This window comes from Macrotis lagotis, chromosome 6, assembly GCF_037893015.1.
Source record: "Macrotis lagotis isolate mMagLag1 chromosome 6, bilby.v1.9.chrom.fasta, whole genome shotgun sequence".
In the NCBI taxonomy this organism is placed as follows: domain Eukaryota; kingdom Metazoa; phylum Chordata; class Mammalia; order Peramelemorphia; family Peramelidae; genus Macrotis; species Macrotis lagotis.
Window position 1 is genome coordinate 177,948,784 of NC_133663.1, and position 22,598 is coordinate 177,971,381.

General features: G+C 35.8%; 1 pseudogene; it reads left to right on the forward strand.

Moving 5' to 3' along the window:
• The first annotated feature begins 2,730 nt into the window (after positions 1 to 2,730).
• LOC141492291 (vacuolar protein sorting-associated protein 29-like) lies at positions 2,731 to 21,640 on the forward strand (annotated as a pseudogene).
• Positions 21,641 to 22,598: the final 958 nt, after the last annotated feature.

Genomic DNA, 22,598 nt, shown 5'->3' on the forward strand with positions numbered 1-22,598 from the left:
CTTGTTCAAAATTGAGTTCATAATCTCTCCCTAAATGCTCTCCTTTTTCAAATTTTCCTATTTTTGTCCTGAGTATTGCAAACTTCCCAGGCACCTAGGCTTATAACCTTGATCTCATCCTTGACTCTTCACTTGCAATCACTCCACATATTTAAATCTTTTGCCAAATTTTTATGGTTTTTATCTTCACATCATCTAGCCTTTATTTCTATGTCCCCTCCTCTCCATGTACACAGCCACCATTCAGATGTAGGCCTTCATCACCTCACTCTTAGACTATTGCAATATTTCTTCTGGTTCGTCTCCTGCATCATCTCTCTCCACTTCAGTCCATTCTCCACTCAGCCACTATGATCTAAAGCACCGATTTTTATGTCCATCCTCCCACTCAATAAACTCCAGTGGAACCTATTACTTCCAGAATCAAATATAAAATCCTCTTGTTTTTTAAAGCCATTTCAATCCTGACTCCTTCTTACCTTCCAGTAGGCTGAGATTTGTTGTTTGGAGAAGTGACCCCAACTGGCCAGAGTCAAAGTTCCCTTTGGAATGCCCATGCATTCTTGTGGGTCTCTGACCATTTGCTGCTACAGCTGCTCAGTTCATGTTTCTGAGAACAGCTGCAGCTAATGGTGATGGTGAACCAACTGGGCAAGCCAAAGCTGAAGATTTCTGCCTACTCTTTGAATTGATATGAATTCTATCTGGGGAATTAGACTCAGCAGCCCTAGTCAGGTCCTGCTTTTTGACCCTTTATCTCAAGATTGATTTTAAGTTAAATTATGAAATATGCAAATATGGATTATATCACTTGTTTATCTTTCTTTTTTGTTCCTTTTCCTCCTAATGTCTCACTGTCATGCAAGTCATCCAAACCCTTATGTTCTTCTTGTACACTCCTCACTAAAAGCTGTTCTTGGGTAGTTCATTGTCCAGAGGCTAAAAGAGCTATACCATGATAGGGTAAGAAGGCTTGCACTGGCAATATTTTTAATATATATATATATGTATATATATATATATATATATATATATATATGTATTATTAATGCTTCTTATACCAGTAATTTCCTAGAGCCCATCATATACACAGTGAATCCTCCTTTGTAACACAAAGCAAGGCATGCTAACAAATCAAACATATCTGACAGCCCATAAAGCATCACTCATAGATCCCCACCTTCTCTATAAAAAAGGGAAATGCAGGTCCCTAGGATCCAGATTGATAGTGTCATAGAAATAAAGACTCAGAAGAAAAAATTATGAAATTGGTCTTTTATATTATCCTGTTTTTTTCCATTCTCACTCCCTATCTTTCTATTTAGTTTCCTTAACTTGTTATTGTTCATTGTCACTTTTTATCTATATCCATACTTATTGAGTGATAAAGAACTTCTTCCTCCTGAGCTCCATCATCACTTAGTTAAATGTAAGGAATAGTGAAGGTACCCAGTATTCAAGATACCTTGGGGAGTAGGGGAGAAAGTGAGACTAATGCAGAGTCAAGGTTTTGCTTCTTATAAGGCCAAGAAATAATCTCATGCTCTGTTTAACTCTGAACCTGCCAATGAAAGCAGGTAAATGACTATTCTTGGAAGGAAGTGGGAATTAGATCCTTCATGATATTCAATATCCAGAAATTGGTACCATTCCTAGATTTCAATGGTATCGAGCATTCTGGGTTAGTAAACTCCCTTTACTAATACAGTTCAGTACATTCTCTCTAAATTATCGTTTTAGAAAATTGCCTAGAGCAAAAGTGTTAAACACACAGCCCAAAAACCTCATGAGGCCCACAAAGTTCCCAAGTGTGGCTTGAACCAGATTAAAATGTACTTGGGAAATGTAAGAAAATAAACAAAAACACAATAAAATATAGATATATTCATACATGTTTTTATAAGGGCCCACAGGAATCTTTATGTATATTTTTATTGTTCTTGTTGTTCACCTCTTCATATTGTTATTCAGACATTTTCATTCTTGTCTGACTTTCATGATCCCATTTGGTGTATTCATGGCAAGGATACTGGAATGATTTGTCATTTCCTTTTCCAGCTCATTTTATAGATGAAGAAACTGAGCCAAACAGGATTAAATGACCTACTCAGGGTCCCACAGCTAATCAGTGTCTAAGCCTTGAATTCAACTTGGAAAGATGAGTTGTCTTGACTCTAGGTCTGGTACTCTCTTCACTGTACCTCCTAGTTGCCTAAAGAGAATGGAACTTACCATGTTAGCCTGGGAAGTTTTCCCATAGGCAATTTTATATTTTGACTATAAGAGGCAGGAGAGAGTTCGCTAGCTTCAGAATATCCCACCCTTCTCAGAAGGAAAGGGAATTCTATCCAGGGTCTCAACTAACTTGTTGATCTTAAAATTTATAGGGGCAGAGGTTGAAGTGAAGAGACCTTTCTCAATGTTACTTAAATCTTATCATATAAGATAATTAGATAGACAGTGATGAAAAGTCAATATAAGGCTATATATATATTTGTAAATTTTAACATACTTATAATTCTAGGCTCCTTATACTTCTGTTCTGTACTAACTTTAACTTAAATGTTTACATTCAAAGTGTTCTTATATATTGCACAGGTTTTTATTGGAATGACTTGATAAGGGGTAAGAAATCTCTTCTTTTTTTTTTTTCCCCTTTCCCCAATATTCCTTTCTCTTGGTCCAGCACTATCAAATGAAATATGTCAATCTTCCATTACAGGGTCCACCATGACTGATAATGCCAAAATGCAGCACAAGTTAGTGGTTAATTCCCAGATCTCTGAAAAATCATCAAAGAATGAATTCATGACATACTTTTAAGTTTAATATTCATTTTATCATCTCTACAATTTTTAAAGTCTAGGCAATCAACGGAACACTAATAAAGCCCTGAGTTGTAGTCATTTATTCTCTACTGAAATACTGAAATAATCAATGATTGGCTCTGAGCAGGTACTAAATGGCTCCAAAGGAGGTAGGAAAAATAATGTTATTACTTGGCAGTGAGTGTGAACTTGGAGTCAGAAGATCTAGGTTTGTTTCCTGCCATTAAAGCTTATTACCTCTGTGGGACCTAGGGCAAATCTCTTAAGTTCTCTCATTTTCAAAATGAAATTAATAATATATATATTTATCTCACAAAGTAGCTATAATGAACATGCTTTATAAACCTTAAAATACAATACAAATATGAACTACTGTTATCGACTAAAATGACTTCCTCCCATCCCCAACACACATTTAATTTGGTGACTTGTTTAGTTTATATTCTTAGTGGGGTGTGTTGGACTTGGTGGGGAAATAATGAGAGTAAGAGTTGATTTTGTATATTATGGCTTTCCTTCTGACAGTCAGCAAGACTTGGAACAGTTTTAAACTTCTGAACATCTCCTTTTCTTTCCTTTGAAATGGTGACAAAACAGTATCTTGAATGGAAGACCTGCAAATTTCATTGAGATTCTTGGAGAAGTACCATTCAAGCTTAAAGTATCATTGTTATCATATATTATTGTTCCCTAAACTAAACCTGGACTAATACATTTTAAAGAATACTCACATATCACACTTGTCTTTTGATTTCTAATTAGTTTTGGAGTCTTACAATGAACTAGTCCAGTTTAATAAATCCCAAGTCTTAGATGCAGCCTCATCAGATTTCTTTGACCTTTTGTTTAAACCGGCCCAGTCATGCATCATTAGACAATGCCTATTCATTTTTATTTCAAATCATATTAACACACCATAGAGCTATTACCATTTTAATGAGCATGCTAAAAAGGAGTTTCTATTTTTCTAGAATTTCAAATACTCTGACATAAAAAAGACTACTATATGAAAACACCATCAAAATATGTGCTGGGTTTTATTCTTCCAATGTTCATTTATATTTTAGTTATATATACCTAAATGTGTAGATATATACATATGCATACATATATAAATATGTATAAAATAAATCTTTTAAGCACATAGGCAGTAGAATCAAGTTTTTTTATATATGGCAATAGGCATGTGTTGGATAACCCTCAAATCGTTGCTATTTCACTTTGTAATGTATCTGGTCATTCCATTTGGTTATATTCACAGTCAATGTTTTGGGATTCACAAATAAAGTAATGAAAATCAAAATAATTTATTCATTCACTCTACAAGCATTTATCAAGCATCATGTACTATAGGTACAAAGATAAGAATGAAAGGAAATTATATGCCCAAGTAAATACAAGGTAATGGAGTTTAGAGGGGGAAGGATGAAAGGGAGGAAACATTTATTAACCATCTATAATGCACCATGCTAAGGACTTTACAAATACTGTTCCATTCAGGAAATAAGGCATTAGCAACTAGAGTATCAAAAAAGGCCCCAGGTAGGAGGTGTCATTTGGGCTGACATTTGAAGGAAGCTATGAAGAAGAGGTTCTGTGAGATGGAAGAAAGAGGGGGGGTCCATGCTAGTATGGGACAAAAGGTATTTAGGAGAATGGAGACATAAGATGTTATACTATGTGTGAGAAATAGCAAGAAAGCCAGTTTGACTGTAGCACAGAATGTATAAAAGAGAAAAAAAATGTATTAAGCCCTGAAAGTAAGGTTAGAATAAGGTTGTGAAAGATTTAAAAATCAAATTTGGATATATATATATATAATATATATATATATATTATATATATATATATTTCCCAGAGGCAGAAGGAGTCATTGAACAAAGAGATAAAGTCATACCTTAGGAATATCAGATTGTCATCCATAATCTTGGAAATCTACACAGGATATTTGTCCTTTGTCTTCAATGAAGACCACAACATCAGGGAGGTGATGCCAGGACAAGCATGTGAACAGGATTTGAGTGGGGGGGGATGCTATACTGTGTCACCAGCCTCACTTCCTCCTCCTGAGTCATCTGAGTCCAGAGACTAGTTATAAATCAGGAAAACTGGAAATGGCCCTGAATGAGAGGCAATCAGGATTAAGTGACTGGCCTAAGGTCACACAACTAGTTTTGAGACTGGATTTAAACTCAGGTACTCCTGATTCTAGGGCTAGTACTCTACCTACTTTGCCACCTAACTGCCCTATATAATATATATATATAATGTATATACATAAATATAAACATATACCTGTGTCCTGATTAATTGATCTAGTATGGAAGCATCTTTGTAAAAATTCTACATTATTAAAATTTAAGAAAACAAATAAATAACCTATCTTAAAGCATTAGACAAATTTAAGTTATTGTTTCTCTTTCATTTTCGAGGATGAATGACATCACAGGGGGTGACACTTTGTCTTGTTATTAAGTTGGATTTAAGTGAGGCAGAGTTTCACAAAGCCATAGACCTCCCTCTTTCTTCCATCAAAGTCCAAGGGATGACTTGTGATGACTAGGAGGAAGTGGATGACCTTGACTTCTTGTATATCTGATCAGACTCTAAACACTCCACATCACTTGTTTCAGCTGTCTTCATGGTCATTGAAACAAACTGTTCTCATCTGTCTTTTGCACTGGAAGAAATCTTGACTTGCTTGGGGCAGACATTCCCTTAACTCAACAATTGGTTTGGGCATAGTTCCACATTGCTCTTCAGAAAGTTTGGATCCATTAACAACTCCACCAGAAATGCATCAATATCCCAATCCTCCCACAACCTCTCCAAAGTTGATCATTTTCCCTTTTTGTCATCTTGGCCAATCTGATAGGGGTGAGGGGATACCTCAGAGTTGTTTTAATTTGCACTTTTCTGATCAATGATGATTAGGAGTATTTTTATATGATTATATATAGCTTTAATTTCTTCATTTGAAAACTATCTATTCATATCTGTTGACCATTTATCAATTGGGGAATCCAGTAGGTTTTCTTGTCAGGAGTGGTTTCCCATTTCCTTCTCCAGATAATTTTATAGACAAGGAACTGAGGTGAAGTAATTTGCCCAGGGTCATACAGCTAGTAAGTATCTGAAAGTAAATTTGAACTCAGATCACTGATCTCAGGCCCAGAACTTTGTACATTGTACCTCTCAGCTGGCACTCAACACTCATCTATGGCTCCAGGAAGGGTACAATGTACAGTAGCTACCCCCTGGCAAAATGATCTTGGCAAATTGGCTAAAGCAGATTAAGGGCAACCGATCATCATTGGTCAACCAATCATCACTGATCAGAAAAGTACAAATTAAAACAACTCTGAGGTATCCCCTCACCCCTATCAGATTGGCCAAGATGACAAAAAGGGAAAATGATCAACTTTGGAGAGGTTGTGGGAGGATTGGGATATTGATGCATTTCTGGTGGAGTTGTTAATGGATCCAAACTTTCTGAAGAGCAATGTGGAACTATGCCCAAAGAACAATAAAACTGTTCATTCCCTTTGACCAAGCAATTCCAATTCTAGGCCTATATCTAGAAGAAATCATAAAAAATGGAGAAAACCCCACATGTTCCAGAATATTCTTAGCAGCTCTTTTTGTGCTGGCAAAGAATTGGAAATTGGGGGGATGCCCATGAATTGGGGAATGGCTAAACAAGTTGTGGTACATGAATATTATGGAATACTATTGTTCTATAAGAAATCATAAATGGTCAGACTCTAGAGAAGCATGGAATGATTTACGAGATCTGATGCTGAGTAAAAGGAGTAGAACCAACCTTGATGGAAGCAGCTCCTCTCAGTAGTTCAGAGAGTTAGGACAATCATATCAGACCAGCTGTGGACAGAGGAAGAAAAACAAAACAAAAAAATAACCCTTCAGAATTTGATGAACACTTTATAAAAATTATCTCATGTATCTCTTTCTCTTAATCTTAATTCCTCACATTTAAAATTACTAATTTGTAAACATGTTGATAAAAATATGTGTGTACAATGCTAACCTGACTGTTTGCCACTGAGGGGAGGGTGGGAAGGGAGGGTGGAAGGAAATATTGTAAATTAAAAATATTCAGGTGCATATGGATGAAAAAATAAAAAAGTTATTTAAAAAAAGAAAACCCATTGGAGTCATGAAGCATTGGGAGTGACTAAAACAGCTAAATATGACATGTCAGCTTGGATCAATCACTTCATTTATCTGGGTCTCAGATTCTTGAACTGTAATTTAATCACCTCAAATTCAATGAGCCTATCACATAACTCCCCCCACCCCAGTATCTTGCACTTAGAAGATTCTTTAGGAATATTTATTGATTAACCTCTAAGATCCCTTTCCAACTCTAAATATATGATCCTAGAAAGGATCATTTTCCTGGTTTTCCTCAGGCTTAAACTGACTGTGCTCTCAATCATAAATAGATGTTTATGTGGACTCAAGTGAACTCTCCCACTATGGAAACAGTATAGATTTGGAATTAGAGTACATGAATTTGAATTCTGGCTCTGTTACTTACTACCTATATGCACATCCTTAGCCAAGTCACTAAATCTTTATGCACTTCAGGGTACTGAGGTGGAGGGAACTGAGGATATATAAACATTGTCAACAGAGCTAAAAAATATGACATGATATTGATTCCTTTTTTTTGTTCCACCAAAACTCTGTTAGAAGAACACTGATCATCAGTGTAGCTACAACTGCCATAGTAATCTCTACACACAGACTTCTGGCAAGAAATATCTGATGATCAGAAGAGATGAATATATAGCAACACCTTCCCACTCATTTTGCAAGCAGATACAACAAGAACCAGCAGATGGCTCCCACCCATTGCTGGTCTATAACAATTTCACAGTACCAATTTCCCTAGTTTGCTGAAGATATTCATAGTATTATGAATATACATTCTTGCTAAAAAGAGTCAATTTTCATTAGAACAATTGGACTTTTGGGTAGGTGGTGTAATGGAAAGAGCACAGAATTTCGAGTTAGAAATTTTGATGTTCTGTTGGTGCAACTCTTCTTGATCCCATTTGGGATTTTCCTGGCAACGATATTGGAGTGGGTTGCCATTTCCTTCTCCTGATCACCATACAGATGTAGAAACTGTCAAACAGGGTTAAATGACTTGTCTAGGGTCACACAGCTAATAAGTGAGGGAGGATTTGAACTCAGGAAGATGAATCTTTCTGACTTCAGGTCTGGTGCACTGTGCCATCCAACTATAATAAGAAATAATACAAAGAGCAAAGAGTGGGAATTAGAAAACCTAAGTTCAAAACCCAAATCCTACTACCTATATTACTTGAGAAAGTAATTTCATTTCTCTGGGTCTGTTTCCTTATCTGTAAAATAAAAGAGTAGTCCTAGAGATTCTCTAGGATTCTTTCCTTCCCTAAATCTTTGATTCACTTAGGTTTGGAAAAGAAAAAAAAAGATCAGGATTGAAAATCAGTTTCTAAATTGTACAATAATTTTAGATTCTACTAGTCATCTGGAAAATGTTTTACAAAGTGGAAATCTGTAATATTCCAAAAGTAGGTGAGGAAAAAACAAACAACCACTTAGAATTCTAGCAGGAAATAGTGATATTATGTGATTGCTTTTCAGAAACTATATATATATATAGTTTTATTAGAGAAAAATGACCAGGAATTCCTCCTTCTGGGAAGAGATAAAAAACTAAAAAAAAAAAATAGAACAAAAGCTTTAGTTCAGCTAATTTTTAAATAGTTGTCCTTCATTTAGTCCCATTATAACAAACTCATAGTTTAAGCTTTGGAAGGGACCACGAAAATTTTCTGATTCTCATGCCACTACCCCTTTCCCCCTCTTCTCTGTCTCTCACCTTGGTTGTATTTTTTGGCTCCAAAAACTAATCTTTTTTTCTCCAAAAAAATAAATGTAGAAATATGGAATAATTTGCTCAAGGTCTCACAGTTACATTAAAGAACCTCAAAATTAACTTAATTTTTCTAAGTGCATAGGGGCTTTGTATACCTGTTGTCCTTTTGCAGCAGCAGATGATGCTCTCTCCTTTGTGATGACTGCCACTAGATGGAGTAGGGCTACTAATATGCCGTTTCTTAATAGGTTAGAAGCAGGATAAATTTCTATGTTTATAAAGTATGTCGAATGAAATCTCAAATATTTCATGCAACCATCTTTAAGTACCATCTTGCTCTGCCTGAGTAATGTTAATTCAAGTTAAATTTACCAGAAAAAATGTATTCTCATAGTTTCCAGGAACTCTTTGCTCTTTGTATTAATTCTTGATAAATCCCTTCTACCTTAATCCATCTTTGTTTTATGTATATAACATTTAGTAACTGGGTCATATCACTTGCATTTGGGAATCATGGGCAGCATCAGAGCAAGGCTCCCAGGACTTTGTTGGGATCTCAAAAATTAATCTATGGTAAGGTAAGGAAAGTTCTTAGAAATCAGGACTGGCAAAGATGAGAAAAAAATCAGAAAGAAGAGAGAAGATAATGCCTATGATGTGCCAGCTATTTATTTATTCATTCTTTTGTTTGTCACTTATTTATTTGTTCATTCATTCTTTCATTTATTTGCAAATATCTCATTTGAGTGAAATAGGTACAGTTTACTATTCCCCATCTTACATTTAAAAAATAATCCAGGTTAAGTGACTTGCTCAGGGCCACAGAATTCGTAAGTATTTGAAGCCAGATTTGAATTCAGATTTTGCTGTTGCTAGGACCAGTGGTCTATCAATTGCCAAATCCACTGCCTTTAAGAGGAGAAGAGGGTAATGAGGATATCTCAGGGTGTGCCTGATATAAAATTCTACTTCCTATAAAGCCAAGAAACATTCCCAGGATCTGTGTAACCCCAGACCTTTCAACAAGAGCAGATAAGGAATCTCACTTGACAAAGAATCAGAAGAAATGGGAACCAAAGTTGAAAGCAGTGATTGCCATCCCCTGTTACCCCACCCACATGAATTTGACAATAGACTCAGAAGCAAAACTTATGAAATTGGTCTTTTATATTGTCCTGTTTTTATTTTCTTTTTTCCATTCCCACTCCCCATCTTTCTCTTTAGTTGCCTTACCTTATTATTGTTCATTGTCGCTTTTTATCCATATCTATACTTATTGAGTGATACCCTTAAAGTATTCTACCTTCTAAGCCCCATCTTCACTTAGTTACATGTAAGTCTTTTAAAAGTTCTTGGATTTGGATTTTCAGTAACCTAACATAGTATGGTGTCATAGACTGATAATTAATACTTTTTTGTTTTATTGGTTAAGCCTTAGGCAGCTCTACTGAAGGGGTAAGACGAGGAAGTGAGTATATATTAAATTTTTATTAAAGGCCAGATAAAAGCAAAAAAATAAAAAGGAAAGGAAATGATAGTCTCTGTCCTCAAGGAGCTTATATTCTAATAGGATTAAGACAACAGATGAAAGGAATAGTGAAGGTACCTAGTATTCAAGATACCTTGAGGAATAGGGGGAGAAAGTGAACCTAATAACAAAGTTAAGGTTTTACCTCCTATAAGGCCAAGAAATAATCTCATGCTCTGTTTAACTCTGAACCTGACACTGGAAGCAGGTAAATAAGTATTCTTGGAGGGAAGTGGGAATTGAATCCTTCATGATATTCAATATCCAGTATTCAATATGCAGAAATTGGTACCATGCCTGGATTTCAATGGTATAGAGCATTCTGGGTTAGTAAACTCCCTTTACGAATACAGTTCAGTACATTCTCTATAAGTTATCATTTTAGAAATTTGCCTAGAGCAAAAGTGTTAAGCACACTGCCCAAAAGCCTCATGAGACCCACAAAGCTCCCAAGTGTGGCTTGAAGCAGATTAAAAGGTACTTGGGAAATATGCAAGAAAATAAACAAAATGCAATAAAATGTAGATATATTCATACATGTTTTTATAAGGGCCCACAGGAATCTTTATGTATATTTTTATTGTTCTTGTTGTTCACCTTTTCATGACACTATTTGGGATTTTCTTGGCAAATATAATGGAGTGGTTTGCTATTTCCTGATTCAACTTATTTTATAGATCAGGAAACAGGTTGCTAGGGTTGCCCAAGGTCACACAGCTAGTAAATATCAAAGACCAGATTTGAACTCAGGAAAATGAATATTCCTTACTTCAGTTCTGGCACTCTGTTTTATTATGGTTTAGTGGCTTCCATTTCTATTTGAGTTTGACACCAATGGAGCACTGAGAATTAGAATTCAGGTAAGATTTTACCCAGGGGTTCATAGCCAATGTGTCTCAAATATTAGACTTGAACTCATCTTCCTGATTCTGAGACCAATTCTCTAGATTATATCATCTGTATATGTATGTATGTATAAATCCATATAATGAATATCTAATGAATATGTATACATACATGTATAAATGCATGCACGTGCACTTATATGTGTCTGTCTAGTGAATATGTATGCATATATATAGATGTAAATGCCTGTATATATGCTTATATGTGTTTGCCTATATATAAATTCCTTGGATATATATTCAAGTGAAATGTTCTGTGCATGCATATGGCTTTTATCCTGATGACTTCTAAATCAATTTCTTTTTTTTTCCTGAGCTCCAAACCTACATTTCCAACTGTCTTCAAAAATATAGCCATATGGACACAATGGAATGTTCGATTCAAATATCTAAAATAAGAATTCTTATCATTCTCTCCCTGCCTCCACCACTAACCTAGATGCTCCTATTTTTCACTAAATTTATCTGTAGTACTGCAAATTACTCAATCATCTGAATTTGTCAGTTTGGGTTAATCTTTGACTCTTCTCTGTCCTTTACCTAGTTATAAGATGCTATCATTTCTCTTCCTCTATATTCCCTATAGAAGCATTCCAATGCAGACCTTCATTACTACCCACAAGATTATTATATGAGCTTCTTTTCTCTTCCTTATTCCCTCCTTTCTCCTTCCATGCCAAGATTAACCCTCTGCTCAAAAATATTCAGAGATTTCAAATTATTTATCAAGTAATTTCAACACCCTTTGGACAACATGTAAGCTCTCTACAATCAACTACAACTCCCCCTCATTTAAGAAAGGCAGAATGGTGGAAAGTACGAACTAGAACCAGAAAGTCCTGGATTCATAAACCTACTTCAGATAAGGAAAAGCAATGTGAACTTGGGCAAGTCACTTAGACTTCTTAACCTCAGTGTCAACTAAACAATAAAGGAAGTTGTACTCATAGACCTTTGAGGTCCCTTCCATTCTAAATTCATGAAGCTATAAATTCTGAATCCCTCTCTTCTGACATCCTCATCTATCAGAACTGTCTCCTTGAAACCATCTTCTTAACAACTTCCCAGTCAGAAAAAATTTTCTTCATCTGATATTGAATAGATTTTTATATATTTCATTATAATCTCTTTTAGACTATTATTATTTCATTGTATGTTTTTGAGAAGACCAACATTTCTACTGCCAAGTATAAAGTTCATGAAGGTGGTAATTATGTTAATTATTTTTTCTCTCTCCACTTAGGTTCTAATATAGTGCATTGCAATCAGTAAGCTTCAAATAATCAAATTTCTGAATTTAAACCAACCACCTCATTTTATATTTGAGAAAATATAAAGAAAAGATGCTTATTCAATATTAGAGAATATATAAATGTGTGGTTATTTAAGTGTATTGCACCTGATGAATTCTAAACATCTTTAGGCTCTTACTAATAAGATAAAGAGCTATTAATTTATGTCCCATAAAAGTTTTTTAATGGTTCTTTATTATTTCCCCAGGAAACAAGTAGTAAGAAAGGAAAATTATCTTAGTACTATAAAATCTACTATTCCCACACTATCCATATGGTATGAATGATGCTAATGAACAAATGTGTTTGGAAGGATACTGAATTGTGGGTTTATAAATAACTCAGAGACATTTGAATATTTTTTTAAAAAATAGATGTTCCAGGAAAGTTTTAAGAAAAAGGCTCAATGATAATAAAATGCTTTGCCTTGCATAGGAAAATTATTTCACCTTAATAATTTTGCATTTTCCTGCATTTCTACCCTTGATCTTTGACACTAGACCTAACATGACTATTGAATCATCTAACCTCCCAACCAATTTCTTTTTTTCCACTGACTCAACCAACAAATATTTGCTGAGAGGCTACCATGTGTGAGGTACTTGGGGCTATAATATATACAAATGAAAACAAGGCATGATCTTTAGACCCAAAGAGCTTATGAATCATTTGGAAGACAAGTCACATATCTAAAAATACAACTTAAAATACAAAGCAACAAATGATAAAGGCATAAAGATTAGTTTAAAGAAAAGTTAAAATTCAGAGAGAAATTTGGTCAGGGAGATCACAGAAGGTTGTACTTTAATTGATGATAATTGGACTGGATCTTGAAGGATGATAGACTCTAAGGTAAATAGACTTCTAGATGTCCCAACTAGGGGAAATTGTACAAATAGACATAACACCATAAAACTTATTTAGAATCAGGTAATCTAATGTGGTTTAATGACATAAACTAGACAGAATCTTCCATGAAGACAAAAACTATCATATCTCAATTTTGCATGTCCTCAGAGGTATCAGTTATCTTCTGCAGAAAACCATTCAAAATATTATATGAAATTACAATGCTCTATTCCATAGTAAATTAGTTGAATTACATAAGATTAGAGTCACAGATAGTCATTGTCTTACTGTGTTAATTTACCCTTTCTTCTTTCCTTGTATTTTTGACCTCTGTAGGGATGACACTAGCTTGGGGTAGGAAAGAGGTGGAGGTATTAAGTATATAGATTTGTCTTTTCTTATACCTATTCTATCCAATTCCAGAAGATGATCACATCTGTAGCTATCAGAGTTACTTCCCTAGTTAGGGTATATGCTATTGGAAGTCAGAGATTCAGGTTTCTTTTCAGTATTATTCCAGTGTCAATAGAGAGCTTGTGTGATTTCTCAAAAATCAACAAGCTTCCTTTCATCTGAAAATTCTCCCTTTTTCACTCCTTCCATCTTTTGGAGTTTGCTGACATTTGACTCCTTCCTGATAATATTGCTCCTCTAACCACCCCTTTCCAGTATTGACTGGTTCTATTTTTACTTATACTATGCCCTCCTCTTCCCATCAAGCAGTCAATGGTTATGGTGCAAGAGTCAGAATACTTCTTGGTTTCCATTGACACTTCTAGTCCCTCCCTTTACTGTCACCACTCAGCAATTTCTCCTTCTTTGAGATTAATTCAATTTAAATTTGTCATAATAGTAGCTAACATTTATATAATGGCTACTATGTTTTAGGCAGGGTGTAAGGAAGAGTAGTACCTCTGTCCTGAAGACTGCTTTCTGCTTTTGGTATCTACCTAATTCTCCTCACTTTACTTGTAAAAGCTGTAGCAAACACAGTGGCCATACCTTGATAAATCATTTTGGGAAACAGACTAAACCAGGTTGAAGGTAACTGAGGGGTTTCAAACCTGTCAGAATAGACATAGTCCATCTCTAAAGGATCATGCCCTTATCTTTTCCAAGCATGAAGGAATGGGTGGATGAGAGCTAGTTGTTCCAATGGCCATGAAAGCAACTAAAGCAAACTCTGGAGTAGTTAGAGATTGACTGAAGATGCCAAGGTCATCCATTGCATCTTGAGCTATCATCAGTCATCTTGACTCTGTTCTGTCACTAGATTGTGATGGTTTTGGAAGAGATGATGTGACTGGTGACTGAGCAACTCTGTGTCCCTTAGTTCCAATTTATACACAAATCAAAAGACAACCCATATTATGCTGTTTTTACCTATCTCAAAGTCCTATATTGACAGACAAGTGAAGAAGCAGCCAGTGCAGATATCTTAGGAACTGTAATTATAAAATTTACATGGGAAATTCAGGCTATAGAGACATCTTCTCAATGGAAACAACACCAGTATTCATCTGCCCCCCCCCAAGTGTCTGAGCAGCCATTTAAGGATCACACTGCTCATCTCCTGATATGAGGGGAAAGAGATAGAAAAAGTGCTCTAAAAATTGTCAACTTACCCTACCCTGGTCTGATTACCTTGGCAGGTAGGACGGCCACCCTGTGGTCAAAACATGAAGAGTTGCACAAAAATTTCTGCAAAGAAGTGCACACTAATAAACAACACAAAATGACCTGAAAGACAAAACCCAGTAGACCTGAAATATAGACAGCTTTTGTTGCAAGAGAACTCAGCAGGTATCACATCCAAATAGCAGCCCTGAGTGAAACAAGCCTGGGGAATGATAGCCATCTTACTGAAGTCACAACCTTCTCATCACCAAAACTGTCTTCTATTTATATTAACACAATAAAACTTCACAGATGTACCTTCACAGCAAGCATTGGCATTTAATAGACTATGTCATTGCAAGCAGAAGAGACAGATAAGATGAGAGAGTAATGATGGCAATTTTTGGTGCAGAATGTTGGATAATCATAGACTTATCCTCTCCAGGTTGAATATTTGCATTCAACAAAAGTGGCAGCCCCAAGGCAAAATGACAATCAGAAGATTTAATGTCAACAGATTAGAGAGTTTTTCTCTGAGCTGGAATACTTCACTGCTAACTTGGAGGGAGAGTTGAGCTAACATATGCTTGGCAACAGTGGAACAGAAAAGGAGAGGGCAGTTTTCAAAGTTGCTCATCTGGGTTAGAACACTCATAAGCATGAAGACTACAGTGATGAAAATGATGAGGAAATACAGAAGCTGTTAAATGAAAAATGAGAATTCCACAGTGTTTACCAGTAGGATAGTTCATCAATCTTTAAGAAGGTCTCTTCAAAAGTAAAGTACACATGAAACTTAGAGAGATACAAGATTCTTGGTTCATTAAAAGGCAGATGAAATTCAGTTTTATACTGATAGTAACAATCTAAAATGCTTTTATTATGATCTGTGATACATTTCAACTACTCAGAGCAGATGGAGCCACATTGATTAGTGAAAAGGGCATGATCCTGTAGAGATGGGCTAAGAACTTCTACAGTGTACTCAACAAACCATCATCAATCAATGCCTTTGACTGTTTACTTCAGGTTGAAGTCATTCCCTCTCTAGACAAATTTCCAACTAACTCCTAGTGCTTATTCTATTCCAGCTGAGATTTACAAGCTCTCTCTCTCTCTCTCTCTCTCTCTCTCTCTCTCTCTCTCTTTCTCTGGTGTGTGTGTGTGTATGTGTGTGTATGTTGGGGGATAGGGTCCATTGCTCATACAAAAATTGACTGAAATTTTCTTGAATTAAAAAGGCAAAAGGAAGTGAAACCTCAGGAGTTCAAGGATGCCTCCATCGTCCATCTCTATAAAGGTAAAGAAAATAGATTGTCCTGTGACTATCAGGGTCAGGGGTATGTATCTCTCTTAGTCATTGCTGGCAAGATTCTTACCAGAGTCCTCCTTCATAAGCTGATTCTTCATCTAAGATTTTCATGTACCTGAGATGCAGTGCGGCTTTAGAAAAAACAAGGAACCATAGAGAGATGGTGTTACTCTCTGACAACTCCAGGAGAACTGCTAGGAACAGATCTGATGTCTGTATACAGCATATGTAAATCTGAATAAGGCCTTTGATGCTATCAGTCATGAGGGCTTATGGAAAATTATGTCAAAATTTGGTTGCCTGGAGAACTTTATCAATATTGTATATCATATCTATGATGGCATGCTTGCCCGGGTTCTGGACAGTGGATGATGCTCTCACACTTTTCTGGTCATCAGTGGAGTGAAACAGGACTGTGTCCTTGCTCCCACATTTTTCAGCATGATGTTTTCTGTCATGTAGTCAAATGCCTTCAGCATCAAGGTCAGCTACCACACTGATGGTAAATTCTGCAACTTGAAAAGTCTACAAGCCAAGACTAAAGTGGAGGGAGTGTTGGTGCATGATCTTCTGCTTGCATATAATTGTGCACTCAATTCAGTCTCTGAAGCTGAGATGCAGCAATGTATGGATTGATTCTCTGCTGCTTGGGCTAATTTTGATTGAAAAATAACACCAAGAAAACAGTGTTCAATCGGCCAGCACTTTACCATCCATCCATCCATGAAACCAGTGATTTCAGGAAATGAAGTTCTGAATATTGTGTATAAATTCACTTACCTTGGTAGTAAAGTTTTCAGGGATGTATACATTGATAATGAGGATGACATAGGTTTTGCAATATTTGGGAAGCTCCAGAAAGGTTTGGAGAGAAGAGTTTTAGAATAACTACCAAAGTGAAGGTCAACAGAGCTGTGCTGACCCCATTGTTGTATATCTGTGAAACAGTACACCAGTACCATAAAAGGAAAGCAAATCCTTTCCATTTGAATTGTCTTCTGAAGATTCTGAAGATCACCTGACTGGAGAAGAGACCAGACACTGAGGTCCTTTCTCCAGCTAAACTACCAAGTATTCAAACTCTACTATAGAGAGCTGGATGTCTTTTGTGGATCCTTCATTCTTGAAGAAGATCATATCTTCAGGGAGGTGATGCCATGATGTGCACATGAACTGGATTTGAGTGAGGTGGGGTTGTGCTAAGTCATGAGCCTCACTATCTCCTATGGAGTCAGCTGAATCTAGTGGTCAGATATAAATCAGGATGACTGGAGGTGGTCCTGTAGGTGAGGCAAACAGGGTTAAGTGACTTGTCCAAGGTTACACAGTTAGCAAATGTCCAGTGTCTGAGGCTTGATTCAAACTCCTGTCCTCCTGATTCCAAGGCCATACTCTATCCACTGAGTCTCCTACCACAACTTTGACAGACGGATCCTCATTGTTCAAAGCCAAATGTATATTTGCCAAAAAGACTATTTTATGGAGAAGTCATATGGGCAAGTGCTCACTAGAAGGAAATTCTCAAGATGTCTCTTAAGAATTTTTAGAATTGGGGTGGCTAGGTGGCTCAGTGGATAGAGCACTGGCCTTGGAGTCTGGAGTACCTGAGTTCAAATCTGACCTCAGACACTTAATAATTATCTAGCTATGTGGCCTTGGGCAAGCCACTTAAACCCATTGTCTTGCAAAAAAAAAAAACCCTAAAAAAAAGAACTTTTGGAATTCATTTCATGACATGGGAAGCACTGACACAGTATCACTCTGTATGGCATACCCTTTTCAGAGAAGATATGCTCTATGTGCAAAACGGAATCAAAGTAATTCAAAAGAAACTCAAAGTGCACAAATTTAAATAATCTATTCCAAATTTTCACATAGACCATTTGTGCCCCACTTGTAGTAGAGTATTCCAAGTTTGTATAGTTCTGATCAGCTATATAGTCAGATACAACTTGACTCAAACATAGTGATATAACTTTGATCCTTTTCAAGAACAAGGGGCAACAACTATGTGCCAAGCATGTTTATTATTATTATTCATGTCCAATCCTGTATAATTCCTGCCATCTATCTCCTTTGCTCATATTCACATGCTTCTAAATGGAGCTAAATGCAGTAATGATTCTGTGCTGACTGGATTCATTATAAATTTATAATAATTAATCTTGATCCAACTCTTACTACACAAAGATGATCCTATTTCTACTCCTTAATTTATTTCCTATTACACACCACAGTAGCTCTTCTACATTTTTTTCTTCTTTCCTTATTTTCCATGCCATTTCCCCACACCACTCTTTGCTGAGGACATTGCCTCATAGTTAATCAAAAAAACTGAGACAATTCATTGAGAACCCCTCCTCCCATTCTGTTTCTTCTCTCATATCCCTCTGATATCTATTTTCTCCTCCTTTTCTCCTAACTCTAATGATGAGATGGTCTATTTGCCAAGTCTAGTCTTTCTATGGGTACATTTGATTCTACTTATTCCTATCTTCTCTAGCATCTACAAACACACCCAATCTGGCTTCTGCCTCCATCATTCACCTAAAACTGTTCTCTCCAAGGTTACCCTAGGACTTCATACTTGTACCTATGTAACTTAAATATCACTTTAAAAAATCTCATGCATTTATCATGGGATATAGTTTACAATAGTCATCCTTGTCATTGCACTAACTGAAAGATCTAAGAAAGCAAGAATTGTATCTAATCTAAACTCTGTTATCTTTCCTAGTACTTAGTTCTAAACATACTAAGTGCTTAGTAAATTTTATTAATTCAAATTTGAGTCCTAATATTCTTGACCAACTTCTAAATGCAAATAATGACATCTAAAAGCTAAAGGGGTGCTACAAACAGCATCAAGATACTATTTCTTGCTGATCACATTAATATAAGTATCATTTTATTTTCAATGCAAAGGAAATGCTTACTTAACAGTAGGAATCAATTTTTAAATTTCCATTCTTGCTAGCAAGGGACAGGGAGGCAAGATCTGTTGAAATAATTTAAGTTTTTAGTTTGATAAACTATTCAAAATAGAGCTAGTTTTGATAAAGGAGAAACTGTACTTTTCCCAGTAAAACATAATTGAGTCTATTGATAAGAATGAACAAATCAGATAGTAGTTTTTTCATTATATCTGGCTTATGTAGGTGAATCACTGCTAAGTCTTCTCATTTTTGAAATTTTCCCTTATTTTTCAAATGAAGGGTCAGAGTGCTGCCTATATGTGGAAGAACTTGCATTAAAAATGGCTATAAAACCATTTATTATATGACAATGTTTTTAGTATAAAATACCATAACAATAATCCTTTTACCCAAATGTTTTAAAAGTCTTCAATTAGTTCTTGATCATCAATAATTATGTCATTATGTACCAACTGTAACTACACATATTTAGAATATGACTATATACAGAGTCAGACTTACTTTAAGTAGTTTATGTGATTTAAGAAGGGAATAGGAAGGTATACCACCCTGAAATGCTTAATGGATGACTTTCAGAGAAAATTTTCACCATTAGAGATTGATTCCTTTAGGTCTAGAACATAGTTCCTCCTAAACTATACTTGGCACTGCCAGAGAGAGCCAGTTCCAGGGAAAACAAAACAAAACAAAACACATCTTCTGGATTCTTACACATAATATTCCAAAGTCTAGATGAAATTTCAATTTAACTTTCTGTATTTTAGTCCCCCCCACCAACCCACCCCACCCCATCTTTCCTCTCTTTTTTCACAAAAGCTGATTTTTTTTTCATATGCTGCCTTCTGGCTGTACAAATTCCACTCAGTAATACCTATCTTAGTTTGCCTTCTGAGAAGTACCTTATAATTCATTTTCCATTAATTCTCTATTCTATATTTCATCTCCCTCCTCCCCCTCTTCTTTATCTTCCTTCACTGAGATCCAGTCTCACATTACTTGCAATCTCACCTACATTTCAGGAACAAAGAAATCTGTTCAAGCCAACCCACACCAATATGTAAATAATTGATAGCCTTATCCTTAACACAATTGGAGCTGATTGTCCGTACATCTAATTGGTAGAATTTCTGGCAATTTGGGGGAGGAATTTTTGAGCAAGTGTTTAAAATCATTCCTTCACTTTATTATACCTACCCTGGGTTTGTAGGGAGCAAAGTAAAAAAAAGAATGTATGACCCTCATCCCTTCCTTTAAAGATGGGGCTCTGGGAGAAGGAATCAGGCTGAGCTACAAGGTACCCTGAGGCCCTTCTTTTTTTTTTTCTTGAAAAACCTCAAAAGCCTTCATAATCCTGAGGGTGAGTGGGTAGTTAGGAAGGAGAAGGGAAAATTAGAATTTGAGAACAGCAGACCACTCCCCTGCAAGAGGAGGAATCAACCCACAATCACATTTGAGTCCCCTACTACAGTTTCCTAATAGCTTTGAAGTTTTTTCTGCCCATTCAATCTCACCCACATGTTCCTTAGTGAAGAGGAACTGAGGGAAGCAGAGCTAAGGGTAGATAATATGAATTAGCTCAGGACTGGCAACTCAGAGTCGGGAACCCCTGAGAGTCAGCGAATCCCAGGAATCACTGATGTAGGAAGGTTTGGCTATCTTGTTTCCAAAATTAGAAGGGACCTTCGAAGGGGGATTTCAAAACAGCTTTCTGCTATGCTCCCTTCCCCTCCTAGCAACTGACCTGTGACAAGCTTAACTTAGCTTCATAAAAATTGTAGTAATTATAGTCATTTGCATGAACCAGTTACTATTAATGCTTAATTATCAGGCAATACTGCAGCATGTTACAAGCTGGAAATTATGCAGAAGAAGCCCTTTAAAGGAGGTCATCATATTTTTGAAAAAGAAGATAATCTGGGGGGAGGCTGAAGAAGAAGGTGGCAGTTATGGTTGCTGTAGAGGAGCTGGGCTGGTTACAGGATATTGCTGTTAGGAATACGAGATCCTTACATCCCTATTAATGCAACAAATCAGCCAGCTAAATTCAAATAACTACTGGTACCTGGAAAAAATCAACACGTTTTCTGCTTTCTGCATTAGAAACCTTTGCACCAAAGAAAGTTCTGCTTATCTAAAGACTAACTGGAGATATTCGCATTGTTAAGGGACACTTTGATGAGAATCTGAATTATCCAGTACAGAAGGTGGTGACTGTTGGATAACTCAAAATTGATTTGATCCAAGGACAAGTAATTCCATTGGGTGATATGGCCAGCTTAGCATTGCTACAAAGGCACTTTGATGTGGACATTCTCCATAAAAATTTGAGACATTTCAATATGAAAATAAATTCTACATTAATTCAGGATCTGTCACCAATTATATAATGCTCTGGAAACAAACATCATTCCCTCATTTGTATTGATGGATATTCAAGCTTCCACAATTGTCACTTATGTGTATCAGCTAATTGTAGATGATGTGAAAGTAGCATGAATTGAATATGAAGAATCTTAAAACAGGCCCCTTTGTGATTTTTTTCCCATTCCCTTTTTTGAATCATGTAATTAAGCATTCAGAAACACAAAATTATGACTTTTTAAAGTATTATGCATTAAAAACTGACATTTTATTTCTTGATACACAATTTGTTGTAAGCTTACTGCAAACTATAAGAATATATTTAATTTTTAAGATCTAATTTCCAAGGAATAACTTGTATCACATGAGATAAATGAATGTATGTAAAAAACGTTTAGCTCTGTAAATATCTACAATGTTAACCTTCAAACTTTTGTTACCAACATAGTATATGAACAGAAGAGTTCCAGACTGTCTCATTGTATATCCTGTCCTCCTCTTTATACTATAATAAATACTTGCCTTTCATTAAAATAAAGAAGATAATCTGGTCATGTAATGAGAAGGAAAAATGGACAGCTGTAAATATGCTGATGAGATTGAATTCTATTCATGTGTTATCACTCTTCATTGTTCTTCACATAACATAGTTTATGCACAATTTTTTAAAGTAAAGGGAACATTGGTCCTAAACAGGACAGCATAAAGACCTAACTGAAGATAATTATTTTATTTCCTCCTAACCATCTTTTGGAGGAAAAGTGACATTTCATTCAGTTCATTCAAAGCTGACTATCAGCTACTTTGAATTAAGTTCTTAGTCTATTTTGGGGTCATATTTTTGTGTCATAGACTAATCTGGCAGTCTGATGGAGGTAGGAATCATGTTTCAAAATCCACAAAATACAATACATAGGTTTGTAAAGGAAGCCAATTAAATTGAAATTTAATCATCAAAACATTAAAAAAGGTTCAAAGACTTTTTAAAGAAAAACCTAAATAAAGTTCTTAAGAGGTTAACAGAGTAAAGTCTTCCATAGACAGATTTATTATAGATTGAACTTCAGGGTGTTGGGC